Here is a 15,296-nt window from a genome sequence, read left to right as displayed (position 1 = left end):
TAATAGTAATATAAAAATTATATATAATATGAAACTGAACTTAGTATTGTATGAAAAATGCTTTGCTGAGTAATAATTTTAAAAATGGTGAAGGGAACATAATTAAAGAAAAGAAACAACATTTTGATCTACAAGAATTTTATTTCATGCAAATTGATTGGTGAACTTAATGAGTTTGTGGTATTGTTTAGTCTTGGTGTTAATGATACTTTCTATAACTGGATTGAAGCTTGTTAGTTTTAGTCGTAAATCTTTTTCTACCCAAAGTTTGTTACTATATCTGTTTTTTGAAAAGAAAAACGAATTTGGAAAAAGCACCTCCACATTAGTAAGTAGTTGTGAATCCCATTAGGTCCTTCAAAGCTATGTTTGCAAGCACTCGATACTCTCACTTTAATTTGATCCTAAATAGGATTAATTATTGAAATAAACGTTTCAAAGAAGGATCTCACGATAGTTCTATCAGGGAGTCTTCCTCATATGCCGCCAGTTTTAACTTTTTGAGGTTGACCTCTTCAAACGGATTTCTTATCCATAGTAGTCCATCAGTAAATCTTGGAAAGTACACTACTGGCCATTAAAATTGCTACACCACGGAGATGACGTGCTACAGACGCGAAATTTAACAGACAGGAAGAAGATGCTGTGATATGCAAATGATTAGCTTTTCAGAGCATTCACACAAGGTTGGCGCCAGTGGCGACACATACTATGTGCTGACATGAGGAAAGTTTCTAACCGATTTCTCATACACAAACAGCAGTTGACCGGCGTTGCCTGGTGAAACGTTGTTGTGATACCTCGTGTAAGGAGAAGAAATGCATCACGTTTCCGACTTTGATAAAGGTCAGACTGTAGCCTGTCGCGATTGCGGTTTATCGTATCGCGATATAGCTGCTCGCGTTGGTCGAGATCCAATGACTGTTAGCAGAATATGGAATCGGTGGGTTCAGGAGGGTAATACGGAACGCCGTGCAGGATCACAAGGGCCTCGTATCACTAGCAGTAGAGATGGAAGGCATCTTATCCGCATGGCTGTAACGGTTCGTGCAGCCACGTCTCCATCCCTGAGTCAACAGATGAGGACGTTTGCAAGACAACAACCATCTTCTGCACGAACAGTTCGACTACGTTTGCAGCAGCATGGACTATCAGCTCGGAGACCATGGCTGCGTTTACCCTTGACGTTGCATCACAGACGGGAGCGCCTGCGATGGTGTACTCAACGACGAACCTGGGGGCACGAATGGCAAAACGTCATCTTTTCGGATGAATCCAGTTTCTGTTTGCAGCATCATGATGGTCGCATCCGTGTTTGGCGACATCGCGGTGAACGCACATTGGAAGCGTGTATTCGTCATCGCCATACTGGCGTATCACCCGGCGTGATGGTATGGGGTGCCGTTGGTTACACGTCTCGGCGACAACTTGTTCGGACTGACGGCACTTTGAACATCGGACGTTACATTTCTGATGTGTTACGACCCGTGGCTCTACCCTTCATTCGATCCCTGCGAAACCCTACATTTCAGCAGGATAATGCACGACCGCATGTTGCAGGTCCTGTACGGGCCTTTCTGGATACAGAAAATGTTCGACTGCTGCCCTGGCCAGCACGTTCTCTTCATCTCTCACCAATTGGAAACGACTGGTCAATGGTGGCTGAGCAACTGGCTCGTCACAATATGCCAGTCACTACTCTTGATGAACTGTGGTATCGTGTTGAAGCTGCATGGGCAGCTGTACCTGTACACGCCCCAAGCTCTGTTTGATTCAATGCCCAGGCGTAACAAGGCCGTTATTACGGCCGGTGGTGGTTGTTCTGGGTACTGATTTCTCAGGATCTATGCACCCAAAGTGCGTGAAGATGTAATCACATGTCAGTTCTAGTATAATACATATGTCCAATGAATACCCGTTTATCATCTGCATTTATTCTTGGTGTAGCAATTTTAAAGGCCTACAACAAGAAATCAATATTAAGTAACACTCTTGAATACCAGACAACTATCAGTGGGATTAACATGTAACTATCAGATTATTTTGAGTTCGTTATGTGGGGACGGCCCAACTATCATTTTGAAAATGGAGGTGGTCGAACTTAATTCTTATTTTTCTGTATCGGGTGAAAAACAATAAAATGAAAATTATAAACATGTTTAATGAGGAATACTTCAAATCTAAGTGATTACTAGTAGAATTATTTCAGAATAAGTGCCTGAAGCTAGAGGTCAGTGCTTCAAGATGTTCCTTCGTGACAGCTGCCGTTTCCTCGTTAACTGTGATTCTATATGTTCCTAAGAAATCACCGAGGAGTGGGAATCCATCAAAATAGCTCTCTTTCACTTTATTGTACCGTCTTTCAAGTTTTTTAACAGTTGCTTCCATTTTATCTTGAACATAGTACTTGAGGACAGTCTTCCCTTGCAGCGATAAGTTGAGGCTATAAAGTGCACTGAATTTGTCACCCAAATATGAAAGGCGTATTAGCCACTTTTCGTCATTTTATATATCCAGAAACTGCTCACAGATTTCGCATCACTTTTGCGCTCAGCTCATCTCGAAGCTCAAATAATCTTGGTCGCACTTTCCCTCTTGATAACTAGCTTACGTCACAGTGCAGGAGATGTGTTTTGTGGTCACAGTCCATCTCGTAGCACAGTATGGCTAACAACTTGAATTTTTAGGTCTAGATTTAATGATATTCACAGTTTTCACTGTGTCATTAATGATTTTCTTTAGGCTTTCAGACAGACCGTTATAAACAAGGGCCTCTAGGTGCAAGCTACAGTGAGTCCACTGAACAGAAGTTGCCACTGCCCAGAGCAATCAAACCTGCGTAAACGCCAGACATAGCACGGGTACCATCGGTCGTCAGTGCAACACATTTTGTTGACTCTGTTTCGTTTTCTAACATAAAACCATCAAGAAATTTAAAACTTTCTTCCCCTGTTGTTCTCATTGGCAAACATTTACAAAAGTGCATTTCTCCTTCAATAGTCCCATCATATTCAAACCTAACGAAAGCTAAAAGAATAGCCTCGCCGGCTATATCTGTGCTCTCATCAAGCTGAAGTGAAATGTGGTCACTTTGCTTGCAAACTGTAATCATGGATAGTTTTACAAACTCTGACATTTCATCGACCCTTCTCTTTACAGTTGTGTTTGAAAGGTGTATTTCGTCAATTAGTCTTGTGTGCTTTTCGCTAAACAAAGCATTACATATTATTTTGGCTGCTGGTAAAATATTATCCTCTCCTGCGGTTGGAGCTGCCCCATTTTTGGCTATCGATAATGACAGTCAATATGAAGCGATTTTAGCTTGATTATTTTGTTCCCCAAGAAATCTATTTTGTCATCACTGATTTTGACTTATAAAATTCTCGTTTTTTGTTTTGGAAAAAGTAGATTAACTTACTTATGTATCCTGGATGTTTCTTTGATAAATGACTTTTCAGTTTTGAGGGTTTCATACTCTAGTTAGCAAGCACTTCAAAGCACACAACACACTGAGGAAGCAGCTCTTGATCTGTGCCAGGAAACACAAACTCATATTTCAATAAATCATCATTGTATTTACGAAAGAAAAATTTTGCCTTCTTCTGGAAGAAGTTTAGTTCAATAACCTCACTAACACAGTCACCTTTAGGTGTATTACGTGATGCACTGGTACCAGATGCGGAAGGTTCGTCGTAATTACATAGACTCTGTCTTTTATGGCACGATCCAGTTTTAATACACGCGTCCAAAGTGAAATAAAATGAAACAAGCTGCCACAATAAACACACATCCACACGCTATGCCAACATACAAACGAAGCACGCTTTCACAGTCATGAGTCACATTGTGCCAAGTGGAAGGGAAAGCGGTGTTGCATTATTGCAAATTACCGATGGGTCCTGCGCCTGTGTTGTTCTCGTTTCGCCCAGAGCACGTTATTAAGCCACAATAGTTTCTTGCTTAGAATGATTTTGTATATAACTGTTCTGATTATAAAACTTTCCGTTTGAAATAAGATTTCATATTTTCAGTCGGTAATATATTTTACTTAGTTATTTTCAAAATCCTCCGGCGACCCACCTAAATAGGTCTCGCGTCCCACTAGTGTGTCGCGACCCACAGTTTGGGAAGCACTGCTCTAGACCATTTGTTATGTAACCTACGACAACGACTGAAGGGGATGTCGTCGGGTGGATATCGATTTTACTCCACCGCCTATGCAGACAATTCGGTCCTGTGCCTTTGAAGTGCCGACGGTACGTGCGTGGTACTTGCGTGGGTGGAACCCTACGGTGAGGCGTCGGGCAGCTCCCTTAATGTACGTAAATCTCGAGCTATATATATATATATATATATATATATATATATATATATATATATATTGTACAGACTTACCTGAGGGGATTATTGATCCGCTCAGTGTGACCGACACCTTAAGCTGCCTTTGCATCGATTTTGCGGCTGACATGCGGCTGCTGCAACGGATGCGCTTTGGCTTCGTTGAACATTGGCTCCGCACACTTTACCTCCTGCAGCGTACGCTCTATGTCAACACCCACACAGCGTTTCGGCTCCCACACGTGGCGCAAACTCTTCTGGTCCCACACGCCCTGGCTCGCCGCATGTTAGTCGCGATGGGTTCCTTTATTAGGCAGAGGATGATATTCAAAGTCCATTATGATTTTCCCACCCATCTTCAGGCTTGAGGGTGTGTGTGTGTTATACCATGTTTCAGACAGAGCTCGGGCTCTTTATGTCAGCTCGCAGTCGACAAAGTGGTTGTGTTTCCCGACGTGTCTTACCAGCTTACTGCTTGATGCATATGCACTTGCCTCATTGGCGTCTCCGGTGACGTAGGACATCTCAGCGCACTTCTACGACATCGGGCTCTTTCTTATGGAGCACACCTACTTTTCAGCCTCTTTGCCGCCAGCACGTTTGTTGTCGATGAAGGTAGCGTACGCTGAGATGCAACTGCCCCCTCCCCCTCCCCATTTCGACAGAACAGATGTACCTGCACTACAGGTGGCGCAATATATGGCAGGCGGTGAGCTCCCCTTTTCTTGACACTGCTGTACGCTCCACATGGTATGTCACCATCAACTGAAAACAGTCTAATCGTTCTCGTCTCTAAGTTCACCTCGCCGACTCCCTGCTTTGCGTCACATGCGGGGTACCAGATACGGACGACCATCGCATCCTTTGTGGTGCGGCAGTAGGCGTCTAGCACTTGGTCGAGCGAATTCTGACCCTCACACGGGTCACTTCTGACTGAATAACAACGCACACGATGTTTCTGGATGACGTGCACTACATTGTTCTATTGTCCGTAAAAGTAAAATGAAAAATAAAAATATCTTGGGTTTTTTGGGTTTCGTTCGGTTTCAGTGAAAGACTATCTAGTAGTGAGGTGATGGGTTCAGTGCCAATACCTTGGTCATTTGGCAATAAATTGCCATAAACAAGTAGTAATTTGTGGACATTGTGGGGAAAAGGCCCATATCAGAAAAGACTGTAATAAAATCAAACAAGCGGGAGTGTGTGTGCTATGCAAATATAGGGGTAAAAATGAACAGGGAACAGAAACGAATGTCACACTTATCAATCCTTCACAACAAGGCGGATTTTAAGAACGGATTATAGGTAGGCCTCTCATTACAGTAGAAAGAAATGAGGACTCTAAAGACACCATCAAGTGCCGTCTATGTAAGAAACATGAATCATCATCGAGGAGGAGGAGGGCTGCCGGACGAGCGACGAATTTCTGACAGAGAGGTAGCTGTAAGTACCAAGGAACAGAGCATGCGACACAGACCGAAGTAGAGCATCATCCACCTACGAAAAAGAAGGAAAGAAATTTTTGGCAAAAATTCATATATATTCCGATATAACAGAAAAGCAAGATCAGAGACGTATTTAGGAGTGACATATGATAAAGGCGAACAGGATTTGGTGACACAAACTGAACAGTTGCTCGTAGAACATCCTGAGGATTACACCGCGCTACGTACTGAAGTAAAAAAAAAAAAAAAAAAAAAAAAAAGATTCGACAATGCTGGAAATGAATCTGCAACAAAAACAATACGAGACTCAGAGCCATCTCGCGCAGGAAACAAACACCTTCTACAAAGAAGCAAACAATAAAACACGGATCAGAACAGATCCGTGACAGATTTGTGAAAGTATAGAGAATGTTATGCAATTCACTAGACTGGAGGAGTCGGTGATGCTTACTACAGCGTTAAGACATCTACTAAGGTATAAGCATCCAGCATCCAGCATTCTTTTTCTGTACCTGATTTCGTAGATAGTATCCATCTCAAAGTAAACAATCTATCCAACAGAACTTGAAAATGAGGAGAAGTTACTGAAGCAGGTTTCAGCCAGAAGAAACGAATCATTCTCCTTAGATACCTCGTACAAGCACTTTGTGATGACGCATGATCTTATAGCATTCGATTAGAGGCGAGGAGGGCAACACTGTCTAATATATATATCCGTCACCCCTAAAGTAATAGACATAAAGATAGGACAGCTTAATGCCTTGAGAAATGTCAGCGCATTGCATTAGGCTACAAGAGTGGCAGAGGGGTTGCAGTTAGATGTATTGTACCTCCAAGAATCGTATACGAAGGTATGAAAGATCCCCAGTAGGCTTATAACTGCCTGGGTAGTCATACAAGGGCAGCGCCCTATGGCAGCAATAATAGTACTTCAGGTCACAACAGTGATAAAAAAATGACAGTACTGTTCAGAAAACGTAGTCTGGACGGAAATATTAACCGGTAGGGAGAGTTGCATCCTGGTTTCCACGTATTTTCAGTTTCGTGAAGAGATCGACGAGTGCCTGCTAAGACAAAAGGATATTAGTAGCCTAGAACGAACTAAGTCTCTTGTGTATTCCATCGACGCAAACGCGAATTCACTTTATGGCATAGCCGACTGACTGATGGCCGTGGAAGACACCTAGAAGCCATTACGAAATTCAACCTGCAGGTACTGAATGCACTTCACAATCTATCAACCTACGAAGGGAGCGTCGGAGCAACGTCAAATATTGACGTCACTTTAGCAAATACGGCAGTGACGCGCCATGTGAAAGACTGGAAGACTGCGAGTGGAATGACATCCAGTGACCACAATATCATACACTTTACCATCACTGCGAGGTAAATCCAAGATGACACAGAAAACGTGTTCATGAGGCCCAAATATAAGATCAAGGACGCTAACTTGGAAGAACTAAGAACAGTGTTTCAGTGTCCAGGAAGTCCATCGTGGGGTGATAATGTAGATGATAAAGCGCGAGATCCGAATAGTTGCGATACTGAACACATTCGTGGCCTGTTTACTATCTTCACTGAGAGTGAAATTCTCATTCTGGAAACATCCCCCAGGCTGTGGCTAAGCAATGTCTCCGCAATATCCTTTCTTCCAGGAGTGCTAGTTCTGCAAGATTCAAAGAAGATCTTGTGTAAAATTTGAAAGATAGGAGACTAGGAACTGGTAGAAATGAAGCTGTGCGGAAGGGTGGTGAGTGGCGCTTGGGTAGCTCAGATGATAGAGCACTTTCCCGCGAAAGACAAAGGTCCCGAGTTCGAGTCTCGGTCCGGCACACAGTTTTAATCTGCCAGGAAGTTTCATATCAGCGTACACTCCGCTGCAGAGTGAAAATCTCACTATCTAACATCAATCAGTTTAGTGCAGATGTAGATGAGCGGTTGTGTAGCCACGGAGGTAGACCAACCAGAGTAGAGCTAAGCGTCAACAACACTAGTGTTATATTGTGTCTAATGGCGTAATAGATCCACCATAAATTGATTATGTCACTCATCGAAAATTTTTGCGGTTCGATCCGAGTAAAAATGTACATAAAAAGGAATTTTGTAATGATTTTTAAGATGTGTTACCCAAATCTTGGAATGACAAACAGAAAATTGGGTTCATTACATCAAATATAATGGGAGAGGCTAGAATTTTGGGAAATTTTGCCTCAGATAAATATGATAAGTTAGCGGAATTTAAGGAAGCCTTTTTCGAGTAATATTGGGGAAAAAGGAAGCAAATAGAGATTTTGAATAAAATCTGGTCCGGAGAAAAATATGATCCCAAGAAAGAAAGCGTTAAAAGATTTGTACAAAAATGGGTAACGACTTTGTCCTATTTGAACCCGAAAGTGGAAAGCGAAAAGGTTACAATGGGAATAGAGAATAAGTGACCACTATACTGCCGAAATAAAATAATATCGGCTCCTAGGGATGACAATGACCGATTTATTCATTATCTTGAAAGAGTAGAGAATACTTTGAAAGAAGAGGAAAGTGTAAGAAATGCTGGAAACTGAACCGAAGCCGGCCGGAGTGGCCGAGCGGTTCTAGGCGCTACAATCTGGAACCGTGCCACCGCTACGGTGGCAGGTTCGAATCCTGCCTCGGGCATGGATGTGTGTGATGTCCTTAGGTTAGTTGGGTTTAAGTAGTTCTAAGTTCTAGGGGATTGGTGACCTCAGAAGTTAAGTCCCATGGTGCTCAGAGTCATTTGAACCATTTTTGTGGCGTCTTGTCACTTAGGTCGCTGTAAGTGTATCTATCTATCGACATTTTTCATTCGAGATTCTAAATTGTTCTTGCGGTGATATATTCAATGGTGCACATTGAAAGGTTATGAGGATCGTCGTTTAAGTTGTAGGAAACGGAGCATGAAACGAAATAATATTCTAACATTAGTGACATTTTGTTCTCTAAGGATTTAATAAAGGATTGCAAGCAGTGTAGTTATTTGGAACGATTTGTTCCGTGTATGACGTAAGCGTATACAAGAAATCACGCCAGAAAGTAATTTTCTCATTTCAAGTAAGATCGTTTCGACGTGAATTATTCACCACACTAAGACCAAACGGTTTTGATAAATGACATTTTTATCGTTTACCAATAAGGTCCACACGATTACTAGCAAATGTGATGAACTGCGACCATGTAATCTTCGTGAGACAGTTAAATTCAATGGGCAGTGTTCTACGAAAATGGTAAAAAAAGGATACTTAAGATTAAATGCCCAGTAGACTACGAGATCAATAGAAACTAAGTAGAAACTACTATTGGAAAGGATGGTGAAGGAAATCGACAGCACCATTTCCAAGGAAAGATCTCAATATTTGGCGAAATCGATTTAATGAAATAATAGGAAATCTTAATCAAGATAGTTATCTGGAGATTTCAACCAGTGTGATTTAACTTTATAATCAGGAAATAATGGCTGGCCCTTGAAGTATCCAAAGCAAAGGCCATTATGAGTCTTAGAAATGTGTCATTATGCACCTGCTGGCAGAAACACAGTGTTTATGTTAAGAACTGCGTCGCAGGCATGTGTCCATCGCAGGTGGCATCGCTTACCAACCGCGACGCCTTGGGCTCGCGACATGCGAAAAGCGACTAACGGAAGTGCAAGAACTGTTAATACTGTACGAGAACGCCCATCTACACTCTGCCGATTTCACAAAAGAACCTTTCCAGGTGCTTGGCTGGAAAGTAATCCCTGCCGCACTTTTTCTTCTGATCTTGCTCCGTTGAATGTTTACGTTCCTTGCTCCTATTGTTGATGATTAGTTTCTCTTTTATATTCTGTTTGTATTTTTTGTGTTGTCTAGTTGTCACTGTAGGCTCGTATCATGGGAAGCAAGGAGAGGTTGTTGTTTGGTGGCCGTTATCCTCTTTCTATAACACTACTGCACACATGTATTAACATGGTTCTTTATTCACAAGAACAAGAAGTTACGTACCTTAAGATAGTGGTACAAGCTCTTCCGTAATAGACCACGTTAGCCTCACTGCTGGGGAAGTGCCAGTCCCGCTGTGTACACTACTCTGGTCGCTAGGTACTGACTGACACTGAGCTAGATGCTGAGCTAAATGCGGCGGCGACTCCTACTGGGGTGTGACTGATGACTCGACTCATTGACTCACTGGGTGACTGACTGGGCTATCCGGTCAGCGGCGGCGATCTAAATACTAGCGGTCGAGAGGGCGTTGGCGACGTGTTCCTTGTCAGTCTCTGTTTGGCCTATCTCCTGATAGACGTGTTGCTTGTGACTACTATCGTTCTTCTCCCAACCTCTTTGCCGCCCGGTGTGCTGGTGACAGCTTACGTCAGCACAGTATTCAATAAACCAACGAGAAACGCCATAAAATATGCACTATTCTGATACAAATGAATAACCTGACAACAAAATTCTAATATAATAAAACAAACTGTATCTGTAAAACGACCCTGGCCCAAACATAACGCATTAGTGAGATATTACGTACTTTGTACCCCAATGTGGCCATGTCCTACCCAAGAAGCGTCTCTAAATATGTAAACCTGGCAGTCGGAGTAGATTCCTCCCCCCCCCCTTCCCACCGTAAAAAATCGCAGTTAACCAATTCTTTTACGCTGTAAATAGTCAATATAATTGTGTATTTACCAAAAAAATAAGATACACTCCTGGAAATGGAAAAAAGAACACATTGACACCGGTGTGTCAGACCCACCATACTTGCTCCGGACACTGCGAGAGGGCTGTACAAGCAATGATCACACGCACGGTACAGCGGTCACACCAGGAACCGCGGTGTTGGCCGTCGAATGGCGCTAGCTGCGCAGCATTTGTGCACCGCCGCCGTCAGTGTCAGCCAGTTTGCCGTGGCATACGGAGCTCCATCGCAGTCTTTAACACTGGTAGCATGCCTCGACAGCGTGGACGTGAACCGTATGTGCAGTTGACGGACTTTGAGCGAGGGCGTATAGTGGGCATGCGGGAGGCCGGGTGGACGTACCGCCGAATTGCTCAACACGTGGGGCGTGAGGTCTCCACAGTACATCGATGTTGTCGCCAGTGGTCGGCGGAAGGTGCACGTGCCCGTCGACCTGGGACCGGACCGCAGCGACGCACGGATGCACGCCAAGTCCGTAGGATCCCACGCAGTGCCGTAGGGGACCGCACCGCCACTTCCCAGCAAATTAGGGACACCGTTGCTCCTGGGGTATCGGCGAGGACCATTCGCAACCGTCTCCATGAAGCTGGGCTACGGTCCCGCACACCGTTAGGCCGTCTTCCGCTCACGCCCCAACATCGTGCAGCCCGCCTCCAGTGGTGTCGCGACAGGCGTGAATGGAGGGACGAATGGAGACGTGTCGTCTTCAGCGATGAGAGTCGCTTCTGCCTTGGTGCCAATGATGGTCGTATGCGTGTTTGGCGCCGTGCAGGTGAGCGCCACAATCAGGACTGCATACGACCGAGGCACACAGGGCCAACACCCGGCATCATGGTGTGGGGAGCGATCTCCTACGCTGGCCGTACACCACTGGTGATCGTCGAGGGGACACTGAATAGTGCACGGTACATCCAAACCGTCATCGAACCCATCGTTCTACCATTCCTAGACCGGCAAGGAAACTTGCTGTTCCAACAGGACAATGCACGTCCGCATGTATCCCATGCCACCCAACGTGCTCTAGAAGGTGTAAGTCAACTACCCTGGCCAGCAAGATCTCCGGATCTGTCCCCCATTGAGCATGTTTGGGACTGGATGAAGCGTCGTCTCACGCGGTCTGCACGTCCAGCACGAACGCTGGTCCAACTGAGGCGCCAGGTGGAAATGGCATGGCAAGCCGTTCCACAGGACTACATCCAGCATCTCTACGATCGTCTCCATGGGAGAATAGCGGCCTGCATTGCTGCGAAAGGTGGATATACTCTGTACTAGTGCTGACATTGTGCATGCTCTGTTGCCTGTGTCTATGTGCCTGTGGTTCTGTCAGTGTGATAATGTGATGTATCTGACCCCAGTAATGTGTCAATATAGTTTCCCCTTCCTGGGACAATGAATTCACGGTGTTCTTATTTCAATTTCCAGGAGTGTATATGTGAGTATGAGAGGAGAAATACAAGTTTTAACAAAGGTGCACCGTCACAATTTCTTACATTTTCCACGTTTAGATCTAAGAGCCGCTAAATCGAGACTGTGATGAGACTTAAGATGACGAAATTAATATTTCCTTAATGGTTACCGATTTGGAAACCGGTTTTTGATCTGGAAGTTTATAGACCGCTAATAAAAGAAGTAAAAAGCAGACAAAATGTTTATGCCTCTTGCAAGATTAGAACTTAGTGCTAAAGCACCTTCCCCTTCCGAAAGCAACCGCATTACAACATACCTAGCAAACTGGCTATGTCAGCAGAATTCTCTCACTGCCGTAATGATCGTTGACAGAGATAATTCGTAATGCTAAATACGACATTCGTTATAGAGTCTATGCGGAACGACATTTCTGGAATCAATAAATATGAGAACCCAGTGTTACATCTAAAGTGAAAATCATTTAGATTATTTATCGGAAATGACAACGAAATATCAAGTGAATTTAGCAGGACAATCGTGACCACTCCAGGAAGTAAATCGATGGTCACATACATGACAAACGTATTCTTCAGTGTTGCCAGTTCTCAATTAGACAAGCTACGTATAGAACACGTTTGTTCAGACAATGTGCATTTGGGAAACTGGCACCTCGAAGACACAGCGATCACGGCGACTACCGTGTTGACTGGCAGTAGTTAAATTACAGCGCTGTGAGGTTTATTAAAATTTTTACAACTACGATTTGGATCTAACCCGTAATTACGAATAATATTCAGATGAACCGACTGCAACTCGAACACCGTAAACAAAGAGCAGGAGGAATTATTTGTATGGTCTTACTATTCAATATCTGTCGTAATTATTTTTTTCCGTCCAACTGACAAATTCATTCGCCAGAAGCGATTCACCTCCTTGTATTTCCAGCGTCAACCGTGGCTACACTGTAAACATTTATTATTCTTTCGATCATTATGAACTTAGAAACAATTTTCTTAAGAATACCGTCATTGGCGCTGTCTGGAAGGCTACGGATAACAAAGTTTCAAATCAAGAAAGTGAAATGGGCTCAAAATTATCAAAGAAATAGTCACAGTGACATTGTGCAGAGTAAATCCGAATTTTGCCTCTGCTAAAACGAAGGGAAGAGCAGCTGTCATCAGCACGTGTAAAAAGGAGCACAAAACTCTGACACTATTGTCCGTATGCTCTGAAATATGCCTCATTGAACGAAACAGCCACTCCGTCTACAATAACGAAAATAACGAATACTATTGTCTACTCATAATGATTACCATCTGATCGGTGATATTGATTCGTCACTTACAGCAAATGCTTTTGATGAATGGCAGTGTCTACCTGCAGTACACTTCAGAGGGAGGGAAATCAAAGTCTTAGTGAGAATGTTTTGTAGAACAATTCAGACAGGAAATTAGCATTGTGCAATTAAATTAATGGTTTGCAGTTATGCTTTAGGAATCAGACCTTAATTACATTCTTCCAGCAGCTGACAGTAATAGAGTCTGCCTATTTGTTTCTGGACTTCTCTGCTTAACTTAGCATTTTTACCGACATGCGTTTTGAGCAGTTGTGTGGTTAGTACGGTTGGTTTTGATACATCGCCTCATTTAGGCGTAAAAATCGAAAGACAACTTGCTGCTTATTATGTTACTTTTGAGCCACATGTGTGTTGTAACATTTTAGACATGGAAATACAAATGGGTGGGTGGTGGGGAACACAATTTGAGAGTTTACAGTTGTAGGCATCAGTTTTGACACATGTATGAGTGTATGTGGAAATAACATTCGCATAAACTTTGCATTTTTCTGTTGCTGACATACTTTTGCGAATATTTGAGATGTTTAATTAACACTGCGATACTTGGCAAGCGTTATGTGTTTCATGGGATAAATTCGGTGCCGAAATATTTAATTTTATGGTCCCCTGCACTTATATCAAGTGTGGAACACAGGTCTACCTATAGTCGTTCACAAGTGCTCCTTAACCAATACATTCAATCAGTAAAGCCAAGTAACATTGGTATTGTCAAAATCTTCATGTATTTTTGATAAATACCCGAATCCTTTTGTACGTGACGCCTATTTACACAAAATTCGAGTGCAGCTTAAGTGTACAAAAGTATTGTCAATCTCTTTAAACAGTTTTGGACATGGCGCAAATTTCAGATCGTTCAGATACTTTAGAAAAGGACTTTATAACGGATGCTAGCATAACTGTGCGAGTTACTCCACTTGCTTTTTTAATTTTTTTTAATTTTTGAAATTTCGTTTCGAATTTACTTCTAGGACAACAGTGTTAGCGTCTTCACCTGGGAATTTGTTTGGCTGTTTACTCTTAATGGTCTGTAAATTTCTGGAATGTGACTGGTAGTTTCATTTCAATGGCTGCCACTGTGCCATGATACGAGTTATGGCTTCTTGGAATGTGAAAGGCACTCAAGCACTCCGTCATCAGGCCACAAGTGGCCCATCGGGACCATCCGACCTCCGTGTCATCCTCAGCTGAAGATGCGGATAGGAGGGGCGTGTGGTCAGCACCGCTCTCCCGGTCGTTACGATGGTTTTCTTTGACCGGAGCCGCTACTATTCAGTCTAGGAGCTCCTTAATTAGCATCACGAGGCTGAGTGCACCCCGAAAAATGGCAACAGCGCATGGCGGCCCAGATGGTCACCCATCCAAGTGCCGGCCACGCCCGACAGCGCTTAACGTCGGTGATCTGACGGGAACCGGCGTATCCATTGCGGCAAGGCCGTTGGCAGAATGTGAAAAGGCGTCGTAGTTAAAGGCGAGTGGCTTGACATGTGTTGATGACAACGTCATTGATAGCGAGGCATGGCTTGTGACATCGTGTGTGCTATTGTGAGAAGGAGGAGGTCTCACTTCAAACTTGATACCTCAAGATGGACCACAAGTAACCCAGTCGTTATCTGTTGCAGTAACGAATGAGAGACGATGGCGTGGACATGCTCTCAAGAGGTTCCATGCGCCACCACTGCTGGAAGAGTACTTTATCAGAGCGCTGTACCGCTCAGCCCCAGTCAGCAATCATCACATACGACGACAGCATCTTCTTACTTCAGATCCAAAAGGGCGAGTTGTGTTAGAAGTCAAAACTGTATCGGAGTTTATGGCCAATTGTACATCGAGAGATTATCATTCTGAATTGTATCAAGTTATAAATTTTAGTGTTCAGCGACAGTAGCAAATATATAGACATTCCTGTGGAGATGGATTGTTTCCAAGAGGCGCATTTTTTATTGTTCAGAGTTTAACAAAATGGTCTAAAATTTGATTAGTAATGTAGTATCTGGTCGTAAACTTCCAGAAGTAAATATAGACTCACTATAACCAACTACAGTGCCGTCGCGAATGTCTGA

At 43.4% G+C, this 15,296-nt stretch overlaps 1 long non-coding RNA gene and 1 pseudogene across 1 annotated transcript in view; both read right to left on the bottom strand.

The window, feature by feature from the left end:
* The window catches only part of LOC126471635 (uncharacterized), a 264,531-nt gene that overhangs the window by 3,612 nt on the left and 245,623 nt on the right, over positions 1-15,296 (bottom strand). The gene's annotated exons all lie outside the window — the stretch shown is intronic.
* LOC126472347 (5S ribosomal RNA) lies at positions 14,559-14,676 on the bottom strand (annotated as a pseudogene).

Source organism: Schistocerca serialis, chromosome 3 (assembly GCF_023864345.2).
Source record: "Schistocerca serialis cubense isolate TAMUIC-IGC-003099 chromosome 3, iqSchSeri2.2, whole genome shotgun sequence".
Lineage (NCBI taxonomy): Eukaryota > Metazoa > Arthropoda > Insecta > Orthoptera > Acrididae > Schistocerca > Schistocerca serialis.
Note: the sequence above shows the minus strand (reverse complement) of the source record. Positions and strands in the feature narration are given on the sequence as shown.